At 50.1% G+C, this 11,245-nt stretch overlaps 1 non-coding gene across 1 annotated transcript; it reads left to right on the top strand.

Annotated features, from left to right (window-relative positions):
- Positions 1–10,405: 10,405 nt before the first annotated feature.
- Positions 10,406–10,567, top strand: LOC142586495 (U1 spliceosomal RNA). Its single transcript, XR_012829246.1, has one exon. It is a non-coding gene; the product is annotated as a U1 spliceosomal RNA (small nuclear RNA).
- Positions 10,568–11,245: the final 678 nt, after the last annotated feature.

Here is an 11,245-nt window from a genome sequence, read left to right as displayed (position 1 = left end):
GTCATAGAAAAGCACTAAAGACACATTACGTCATGCTAACGTGATAGATGAACGCTGGAGAGCGTCTAAAGCGTCAATGTTGTCGTGAACAGTGATTTAGTAATGGAAAAATTGAGGTAAATGCAGGGCATGCTTTAAGACCCCCCGGCGACATTCAGATACTAGCCCGATCACGTAGGCACTCCTCACTGTTATTCTGTCACTAGTAAACAATCACTGATTATAAAAATACACCATCATCAAATTTCGATCTTCATACAGGTCTGAGCACGGAGACGTCATTATGACCCGGAGTAGAGGCAGAACGCCGGGCTTCAAATCTGGAGGTTGCACGTTCGAATTCTCGTTCTATTCACTACATTTTTTTCAGTCTTGGAGGGGCGCCCGTCACCTGCAAAAAAAATTAAATATTAAATAAAGGTTGGCAGAGCCAATGGGGACAACACTGTAGTCCAGGTGTAACCAAACTTGAAAGGCCCACTAAGCTTCAATAAAGAAGAGAACAGGAATTCCAGAACAAGAATTGGCTTCCCTGGGGCAGTTTTCGGCCATTACGTCATTGTAACTCTTGCAAATCAAGAGAGCTGCAGGGGCTCGAAAGGCGATGTCCGAAACACACGGCAGCGACGACGGCACCAGCCATTGAGTGAAAGCGGATCTGTAGAAGCGGGAAGAATTAGGTGGGAGTCAATCACAAACGTGTCGCGCACTCTCTTCTTCTAATCCTTAGCATTTGTAGTGTAAAAGTTGAAAAACGTGTACGTATCAGAAGTGTGGGAAGTCTTTCACGTTGTTTAGGCAGGAAGCGTATGGGAGAGCTGAGAAAAAGAGTATATATATATATATATATATATATATATATATATATATATATATATATATATATATATATTGTCACGTGGTAGTGATGGTGAAGAAAGAAGGTGAAACACAAAACTAGCTTTTATTGGGCGAACCTGTGCCCACAAAAACAGGCTACACTTATAGCACAACGATAGCGGCGAACACGGTCGGCGATCGTCGGAAATCTGCTCAGAGGGTCAAGCGCGTCGGCTTTTATAGAGCAGTCGTCGAACGTTCCAGACTAATCGTTCGGACCCGCGTGCCTTCCACAATGTTCTACACCATTCGCGTTACGCGATGGTATCAGATAACACAAGGTTCAGCGACAACAGACAGCCGGGTAGAAGCATCGATAACTTTCCAGAAATGTCGGATACATGCAGGCGCGTCCCTCGCTGTGCGATTACATTTGTTAAGCGGCGAAACGTGGTCGCCCGATGAAGATAAGTACACGTGTCAATACCCCCCTCTTAAAAAGCATCGTCCCGATGCTACAAATATAAGAGAGCGAAACACAAAAAGACACTTCTTAAACATAAGTAACAACAAAAAGAAATAAAGTCCAAAGGTCAGTTACGCGAAGCCACAAACGTCATTAACGCTGGTAGTAGGGCTTGAGTCGCACAACGTGGACTATTTCAGGTCGTGAGCGGCGCCGCTGTGATAGCGAAATACCGTCTGGCACGACCTCATAGTCCAGTGCGCCAATACGTCGGATGATCTTGTACGGTCCGAAATAGCGACGCAAAAGCTTCTCGCTCAGTCCTCGTCGGCGTATAGGGGTCCAAACCCAAACACGGTCACCGGGCTGGTACTCCACGAAGCGTCGTCGGAGGTTGTAGTGTCGGCTGTCGGTCCTCTGCTGGTTCTTAATTCGCAGGCGGGCGAGCTGTCGGGCTTCTTCGGCGCACTGGAGGTAGGTACGGACGTCAAGGTTCTCCTCGTCAGTGACGTAAGGCAGCATGGCGTCGAGCGTCGTCGTCGGGTTCCTGCCGTAGACCAGCTTGAACGGCGTGATCTGTGTTGTTTCTTGTACCGCCGTGTTATAAGCGAATGTTACGTACGGCAGGACGGCATCCCAGGTCTTGTGTTCGACGTCGACGTACATCGCTAGCATGTCGGCGAGGGTCTTATTCAGCCGCTCCGTAAGACCATTCGTCTGCGGGTGGTAAGCCGTTGTCCTCCTGTGCCTTGTCTGACTGTATTTCAGAATGGCTTGGGTGAGCTCCGCTGTAAAGGCCGTTCCTCGCTCGGTGATGAGGACTTCTGGGGCGCCATGTCGCAACAGGATGTTTTCGACAAAGAATTTCGCCACTTCGGCTGCGCTACCTTTCGGCAGTGCTTTTGTTTCAGCGAAGCGGGTGAGGTAGTCCGTCGCCACGACGATCCACTTATTTCCGGTTATTGACGTCGGAAAGGGTCCCAGCAAGTCCAACCCGATCTGCTGGAATGGTCGGCAAGGAGGCTCGATTGGCTGTAGTAATCCGGCTGGCCTTGTCGGCGGTGTCTTGCGTCGCTGACAGTCTCGGCATGTTCTGACATAACGGGTGACGTCGGCGGTCAGGCCCGGCCAATAATACTTTTCTTGTATCCTCGATAGTGTCCGGGAAAATCCGAGGTGTCCAGCGGTCGGATCGTCATGTAGGGCGTGCACTACTTCTGGACGAAGTCCTGATGGGACAACAAGAAGGTAATTGGCGCGGACTGGTGAGAAGTTTTTCTTCACGAGTAGACTGTCTTGAAGCGTGAAGGAAGATAATCCGCGCTTAAATGCCCTGGGGACAACGTCGGTGTGCCCTTCCAAATAATCGACGAGGCCTTTAAGTTCCGGGTCCGCTCGTTGTTGTTCGGCGAAGTCTTCCGCGCTTATTATTCCAAGGAAGGCGTCTTCATCCTCGTCATCTTGCAGCGGTGGGTCAATGGGAGCGCGTGATAGGCAATCGGCGTCTGAGTGTTTTCGTCCGGACTTGTATGTTACAGTGATGTCGTATTCTTGTAGTCTGAGGCTCCACCGTGCCAGCCGTCCTGAGGGATCCTTTAAATTCGCTAGCCAACACAAGGCGTGATGGTCGCTGACGACTTTGAATGGCCTGCCATATAGGTAAGGGCGAAATTTCGCTGTAGCCCAAACGATGGCGAGGCATTCCTTTTCGGTTGTAGAATAATTGCCTTCCGCTTTTGACAACGACCGGCTAGCGTAAGCTATCACGTGTTCATGTCCATCTTTTCTCTGGACCAGGACGGCGCCGAGGCCTAGGCTACTGGCGTCAGTGTGGATTTCGGTATCGGCGTGCTCGTGGAAGTGCGCAAGTACGGGCGGCGACTGCATGCGTCGTTTGAGTTCTTGAAATGCGTTGGCCTGCGGCGTTTCCCACTTGAACTCGACGTCACATTTAGTTAGCTGCGTCAGCGGCTCAGCGATGCGTGAAAAGTTCTTGACAAATCGCCTGTAGTAGGCACACATGCCAAGAAATCTACGCACTGCCTTCTTGTCGATGGGCTGTGGGAACTTTGCTATGGCAGCTGTCTTCTGCGGGTCGGGGCGGACTCCAGATTCGCTGATGACGTGGCCTAAAAATAGAAGCTCCTCGTCAGCGAAGCGGCACTTTTCCGGCTTCAGAGTAAGTCCTGATGACCTGATGGCCTCTAGTACTGTTGCAAGCCGCCTAAGGTGAACGTCGAAATTTCCGGCGAAGACGACGACGTCATCCAAGTAAACGAGACAGGTCTGCCACTTTAATCCTGCTAAAACCGTGTCCATCACGCGCTGGAACGTTGCAGGCGCCGAGCACAGTCCGAATGGCATAACCTTGAACTCGTAGAGGCCGTCTGGGGTGATGAAGGCGGTCTTTTCGCGATCTCTTTCGTCGACTTCTATTTGCCAATAGCCAGACTTGAGGTCCATGGACGAGAAGTATTTAGCGTTGCAGAGCTGATCCAATGCGTCGTCTATCCGTGGGAGGGGGTATACGTCCTTCTTCGTGATCTTGTTCAGACGACGATAATCGACGCAGAAACGTAGGGTTCCGTCCTTTTTCTTTACCAGAACAGGGGATGCCCACGGGCTTTTCGACGGCTGGATGATGTCGTCGCGCAGCAGTTCGTCGACTTGTTCTCTTATAGCTTCACGTTCTCGCGCCGAAACTCGGTAAGGGCTCTGACGGAGTGGTCGAGTGCATTCCTCGGTGATTATGCGATGCTTGGCGACTGGTGTTTGTCGAATCCTCGATGACGTCGAAAAGCAGCCTTTGTATCGTCGGAGCAGACTTCTGAGCTGCTGTTGGTTAATCATAGGGAGATTTGGATTAATGTCGTAGTCTGGTTCGGGAACCATGGTCGTCGGGGTAGATGCGGCGGAATCCGAGAGGCCAAACACATTACTTGTTTCCAGAATTTCCTCGATGTACGCGATCGTCGTGCCCTTGTTGATGTGCTTGAACTCCTGGCTGAAGTTTGTCAGCAACACTTCAGTTTTCCCTCCATGCAGTCGAGCGATCCCTCTTGCGACGCAAATTTCACGGTCTAGCAGTAGACGTTGGTCGCCTTCGATGACGCCTTCTACGTCAGCGGCTGTTTCGGTGCTGACCGAAATAACAATGCTGCAGCGAGGCGGGATGCTCACTTGATCTTCGAGCACGCTCAAGGCCTGGTGACTACGAGGGCTCTCCGGCGGCATTGCTTTATCTTCCGACAGCGTTACTGACTTCGACTTCAGGTTGATGAGTGCGCCGTGTTGGTCCAGGAAGTCCATACCGAGAATGACGTCTCGTGAACACTGTTGGAGGATAACGAAGGTGGCAGGGTAAGTCCGCTCATGAATGGTTATTCTTGCCGTGCAGATCCCAGTCGGCGTGATGAGGTGTCCTCCAGCGGTGCGAATCTGAGGGCCTTCCCATGCGGTCTTAACTTTCTTCAACTGGGCGGCGATGTGTCCACTCATTACGGAGTAATCGGCCCCTGTGTCGACTAAGGCAGTGACTGCGTGGCCGTCGAGAAGCACGTCGAGGTCGGTTGTTCTTTGTCTGGCATTGCAGTTAGGTCTTGGCGTTGGATCATGGCTGCGTCGTGTTGAACTGAAGTTGGAACGTCGCGTCGTCAAGTTGTCTTTCGTCGGTGTAGTTTTGGCTTCCAGACTTCGTCGGGACCGCGGCGTGTCGTTATGTCGTCGAGATGGTCTCTTCGTCGTCTTCGTCGGCGGCGGAGGATCTTCGTCAGTTCGACGAACAGCAACCGCACCTCCATCGGTTGCTGCTTTTAGTTTTCCGGGTATGGGCTCGCAGAGCGGTCCCGGGCTGGGCCAGTGTATGGACGGCGCTGCGGCGACAGGTAGCGGCCTGGTGACGGCGAACGGGACGGTCGTCGAGAGTTCCACTGAGTGGCGGCTAGGTAATCGGCAATGTCATGTGGGCGCTCCCCAAGCTGTGGACGCGGCGCGTTGAAGGCGAACCCTCTCAGTCCCATGTCGCGGTATGGGCATCGGCGGTACACATGGCCGGCTTCTCCGCAGTGATAGCAGAGCGGGCGGTGGTCGGGGGCTCGCCAAATGTCCGTCTTCCTTGCATAGGTGCGCTGGGCGACGGGTGGGCGCGCTGGTGGCGGCGGCGGCGGACGACGGAATTGCGGTGTTGCAGGACCTTGGCGCGGTCGCGCAGGGGGGCCTTGACGGCGGGCGACGGCGGCGGCGTAGGTCATTGCTTCCGGCTACGGTGGTTCTGGTTGCACCTCAGGAACTACAAAGGATCGGTGCACCTCTTCTTTCACGATGTCGGCGATAGAGGCCACTTGAGGCTGCGACGAAGGCAAGACCTTGCGCAGTTCTTCGCGCACAATGGCCCTGGTGGTCTCGCGCAGATCGTCCGTGGCCAGTGATTGAATTCCTGCGTAGTGGGTAGAGCTTGTGCGGTGGTTGAATTGCCGGTTCCGCATTTCGAGTGTCTTCTCAATGCCGGTGGCCTCGCGAAGGAACTCTGCTACGGTCGTCGGTGGGCTTCGTACCATTGCGCCGAAAAGTTCTTCCTTCACACCACGCATGAGTAGGCGTACTTTCTTTTCCTCGGCCATATCCGGGTCGGCGTGGCGGAACAGACGGCTCATTTCTTCCGTAAAGATGGCAACGTTCTCATTTGGTAGCTGCACTCGGGCGTCCAGCATAGCTTCGGCCCTTTCCTTGCGCACGACACTTGTAAAGGTGCGCAGGAAGGAGCTACGGAACAGGTCCCACGTTGTCAAGGTCGACTCCCTGTTCTCAAACCAAGTTCTGGCGGCGTCTTCTAAGGCGAAGTAGACATGCCGCAGCTTGTCGTCGGGGTCCCAGTTGTTGAATGTCGCGATCCGTTCGTAGGTTTCCAGCCATGATTCCGGGTCTTCGAATGTTGAACCGCGGAACGTTGGAGGCTCCCTGGGCTGCTGCAGCACGATGGGGGACGCTGGGTTTGCCATTGGGGTTTCCTTGGCCACAATCTTCTTGGTCTCCTCAGGTAGAAGTCCGTGCTCCGGGGGCAGCTGTTGAAGACGGCGGCTTGCTCGATGTTCCGGGACGGCGCTGGTGTTGTCTTTGCGGTCTGGGCTTGGATTACGGCTTGTCGGGGGCGTCCGGTACATGGACGTAAAGCACCTCCACCAGATGTCACGTGGTAGTGATGGTGAAGAAAGAAGCACTACGGTGAAACACAAAACTAGCTTTTATTGGGCGAACCTGTGCCCACAAAAACAGGCTACACTTATAGCACAACGATAGCGGCGAACACGGTCGGCGATCGTCGGAAATCTGTCCGGCGGGTCAAGCGCGTCGGCTTTCATAGAGCAGTCGTCGAACGTTCCAGACTAATCGTTCGGACCCGCGTGCCTTCCACAATGTTCTACACCATTCGCGTTACGCGATGGTATCAGATAACACAAGGTTCGGCGACAACAGACAGCCGGGTAGAAGCATCGATAACTTTCCAGAAACGTCGGATACATGCAGGCGCGTCCCTCGCTGTGCGATTACATTTGTTAAGCGGCGAAACGTGGTCGCCCGATAAAGATAAGTACACGTGTCAATATATCACTCAGAAAAGAAAAAGACGACGATTGTTACGGCATATGTTTTTACTGAAGTTTCGGCCGGAGGACCGGCCTTCGTCTGTTTCTCCAACGAAGGCCGGCCCTCCGGCCTGAACGTCAGTAAAAACATATGCCACAACGTTTGTATTTTTTTTTCTTTTTTCCATACTTTTGACTGAACAGGTTAAGAAGCGAGAAGCTACCTACGTCACCAATTCAGACAAAGGTCGACAAGCAAAACTGCCCAACTTGTGAGTGGCACTATGTTAAGAGGTGAACTTTACGAGCTGACCTTCGTGCACACTTCAGGAGCTGCACTGCATTGCAAGTGATACCGCTGTCAAGGCTCCCTGTAACGATAGGCACTGAAAAACAAATTATTTATTGATAATAATAAAATAATATAAACTTGTATTTTCTTTACTCGTGACGAATATATAAAATTGACCAGGAATTTTATTTTAGTTGAAGGAATGTAACTCTGTGTTGCTCTAATTAAAAACGCCTTTTTTCTTTCCCAATGTTTCTTCCCTCCGAACATAGTCTCGCTTCAATCGCCTCTCCCATAACCACCCTTGCTGATGATGGTGACAATTTGTACTGAACCGCTTTTCGCCCGCAGCGTCACGACCTATTTGCATCGACCTTGGGTAGAGCAACGCACGCGTAATTTCCCCTCTGTTTTCCTTGGTGTCTCTGTTTGTTCGCTTCTTACGATATATATATATATATATATATATATATATATATATATATATATATATATATATATATATATATATATATATATATTACGCATGTCGTTTTAACAGAATTGGTAGTGCATCGCACGCGTAAGGCTTAGGTTCTGGATTCTCTCCACACCGCTAGCAAGTTACGTATCTGTCCGCTTGCATTTCTCCTTTCCTTCATTATTTCTCGTGTTTCACTTGCTACCACAGCTAATTACCCGTGTTACTTCTTTGGGTTCATTGACTGCAGGCTTCATGTGCTCGTATATCTCTACTTATAGCAACTTACGGTCGTCTTCTCCTGAACCCCGTGAGTTGCACACTCCACTCCTCGAAGAGGCAATAGGTGTGCGGAGCGAGCTCCTGAACAGTGTTCTTTGCAACGTGGTGAAAGAGGCTTCAATTGTAGATCGGGGAGCTCAAAGGGACACTAAAGCGAAACAATAAACCAGTTTAGACTAATGAAGCATTGTTTGAGAACGCTGCAGGCAGTCATTTCAAAAAAATAGTTTGATTATTAGATGATAAAATGAAGGTCCAATTATCAGTATTTGAATTTCGCGCCGAAACCCCAGCGCCGGTACGTCAGCGTAACGTCAGGGATTCCAAAGTATGTTTTCGCACTTGGGCCGCGTTGGCTCAATAAAGGTTCATGAAACTTGCCATGTTTAATATTTGGTTCCTTTAGAACTCAATGTAGTCAATCTGCACCGCTATACATAATTAGCAGGCCCTAGAAGATGCCATCAAAATCCAAGACGTCGCAGCCCCCAGGTGCGGGACCTTAAGTAGGCGTCGCCACCCGTATTTTGTTCTTGCGCTTCTTCTTGCTTACCAAACGTCTTATCGTTGTAAGAGGGGTGTTACTAGTGCTGTAGAACGGTAATTTACTGATGCAGAAGAAATCATTTTTTCACTTTAGTGTCCCTTCAAAGAAGTGCGAAGCAGTGATAAGTAATTTCTCTGTCATTTGTCGCTAAACCAACACTCAATTTTTTTTTCGCGCTTTCTCTCACATTGTTTATTCTTCGTTCTGTTTTTTTTTCTTTTTTATGAGGTGGGGGATGAGGATTCAGGCCCACCACTTTTACGCACGAAGCCACTTTGAGCAGGGAAAGTAGCGTGTCCTCATAAGTAAATCGTTGCGCGAGCAGTAAGCTTCGTGCGTCAAGTATAATTGATTAAAGTTTAGTCATTGAACCCTCCGCGGCGCCTTGCTCGGTTAGGGTCGCCAGGCAAGCGAAGTCTATCGGAATTCCTCAAGCTTCGAGCCTTCTCGCAGGCATGGTAAACATGTAAATGTATACAAAGCGTCGAGTGGGCATCTGAATTAGGAAGGGCTGCACGATGCTCCAACATCGGTGACGCATTCGTCAGAAACGGGCATCAAATAAAAACAAGCAAAAACCACAGTGAACTATAACATAGCAAGCTAGATACGTTACATAAGCGCGAGCGAGGAGTTAGCATCCTTTTTAACAGAACACCGTCGGCATAACCATTAGAACAGACAGCCAAGTGGCATGCAGGGCGTACGTAACGGGGGACATACTGAGGAAGGCCCTTGACATGTTGATTGCAAACAAAGACAAGCACCGGTATAGAAAGATATCCCTGTGTTGGATTCCAAGCCACATTAGCATAGAGGAGAATGGATAGAGCACATGCTCTCTCCCGCGTCACGATTTAGGGCCCTCAGCTTAAGTTCGACCATCAATTAAGCTGAAGGGAACATCAATAAGATAAACAAAATACATAAGAAAATTAATGTTAATGACAAGCAGAGGACAATGCGCCTTTGTCACCACCAAGAACACTAGTAGCAAGGAGAGCGTCATAAGGAGACAAGCACACACTCACTCACTAGCGACACGACATTGCTGCACTGCATACATAATAAAGGACTACGCGCACGCAACAAATGTGAGGGCACCATAACACCCAGCGTACGCTTTGAGATTGCCACTGTACTAAAGGTAAACAAAAGAAGAAATACTTAAGACACGGAAAATTAAAACAAGGACCCTCGAGGAGTTCCTGGCCGACTCCGCGGCGGTCAACATTACGGCGAACATCAAACTGGTCACAGTACCTAACTAAACAGGGGCGTCACGCAATTACAACGACCGAACTTCAGCCGGCCACTACAATAATACATATTGTGCCATCGTTTTAAAGCCCGGCCATGAGTAGAAATTATTACTATTATAATTATTCTTATTGTTATACATGCACCTGCCGTAGTTGCTTGGTGGTTATCGTGTTGGGCCGCTGAGCACAAGTTCGCGGCATGGAATCGCGGCCACACCAGCCGCATTTTGATGCGAACGCAATGCGAAAAGCACCCGTGTACTTAGATTTAGGGGCACGTAAAAGAGCCGTAGGTGGTCGAAATTTCCCGGAGACCCCCCCTCCCCCTCCCCCCTACGGCGTCTCTCTAAACAGATCGTGGTTTTGGTACGTAAAACCTCATAATTTTTGTTTATTATGCTACTTTCGGTACAGAACACACACAGCCTGTACGAAACGCAAACCAACGCGCGCTGGTGTTCGATCCTTCATTCTTGATTTCCGCGCCAGGTTAGTGAAAAAACTATCAACACATTTCGTAGATGTTGAAAGTAGGATTATAGGGTTTTAGCCTCAAGTCTTCTCTGTCGTAAAACCGCCTTGTACGCTTCTGTAAATTAATATTGCGTTTACTATAAGGCGCGATGCACTCTTCACAACCAGCGCAACACGTAGTGCCTATTGAAATAGGCTGTCGTTCCGATGGGTTATCTCTCATACTTACCTGGTGCCGAGTTCCTGATGATCAATGAGGTCGGGGCTCCGTGCCGAGGCTAACCATTGCACTACGGTTGGCTGAAGCACGCCACTACCCCAAAGCGGGGCAGATGGGGCATGTAATTTTTGGTAGTGGGGCTCGGCGTGCGCGCCAGCCCCTGCCCATCAAAATCCAAAAAGAGAACGAGTGCATACCACCTTCAACTGCTGACCACGTAAGAATTACATTACCTGCCCAAACCGAAGCGCAGTGCACCAGACGTTCAAGCACTTATTCGCCCAGCAGTTAACTGTCGCCCTTTACATTTCGAAGACAGCCCAGCCAGCTAGAATACAAAATTCGATTCGCAAGACGTTACTGCTCCGATATGCAATGTTTATTTCACATATTTTGTAATGGGTGCCAGCATTTTTGGACGATTGTGAGCGTGCGGGAGCCGCAGCCGGTACGCGCGGGGCTACGTGCCGGCTTTCAGCAGCATAAGCAAAAGGGTTGGGCAGCCGGCGCTTTCCTGACGTCCGCCTCTCACTGTTTCATGAGCGCGCAACCATGCAAGGTGCAAGTGAAAGCGACTGCACGAATTGCGCATTTACATAAAAGCGCGACGTCAACTTGCTCTGTAGTCGCTTTCCAACTCACGGAACATATCCCTTTCTCTTACATCATGAATTTCCTCGAGTCTCATAACTTTTTTCACCATTCTCAACGTGTATTTGGTAGGGGTCTTTATTGCGAAACACCGCTTGCCAACTTTAGTCATGACCGTCACGCTAACCTTGACGAAAACATACAAAACTACTCCGTATTTCGTCACATCGAGAAAGCTTTCTATAAAGAA

The sequence above is a fragment of the Dermacentor variabilis genome, chromosome 6, assembly GCF_050947875.1.
Source record: "Dermacentor variabilis isolate Ectoservices chromosome 6, ASM5094787v1, whole genome shotgun sequence".
Classification (NCBI taxonomy): domain Eukaryota; kingdom Metazoa; phylum Arthropoda; class Arachnida; order Ixodida; family Ixodidae; genus Dermacentor; species Dermacentor variabilis.
This window is presented reverse-complemented; position numbering and strand designations above follow the sequence as displayed.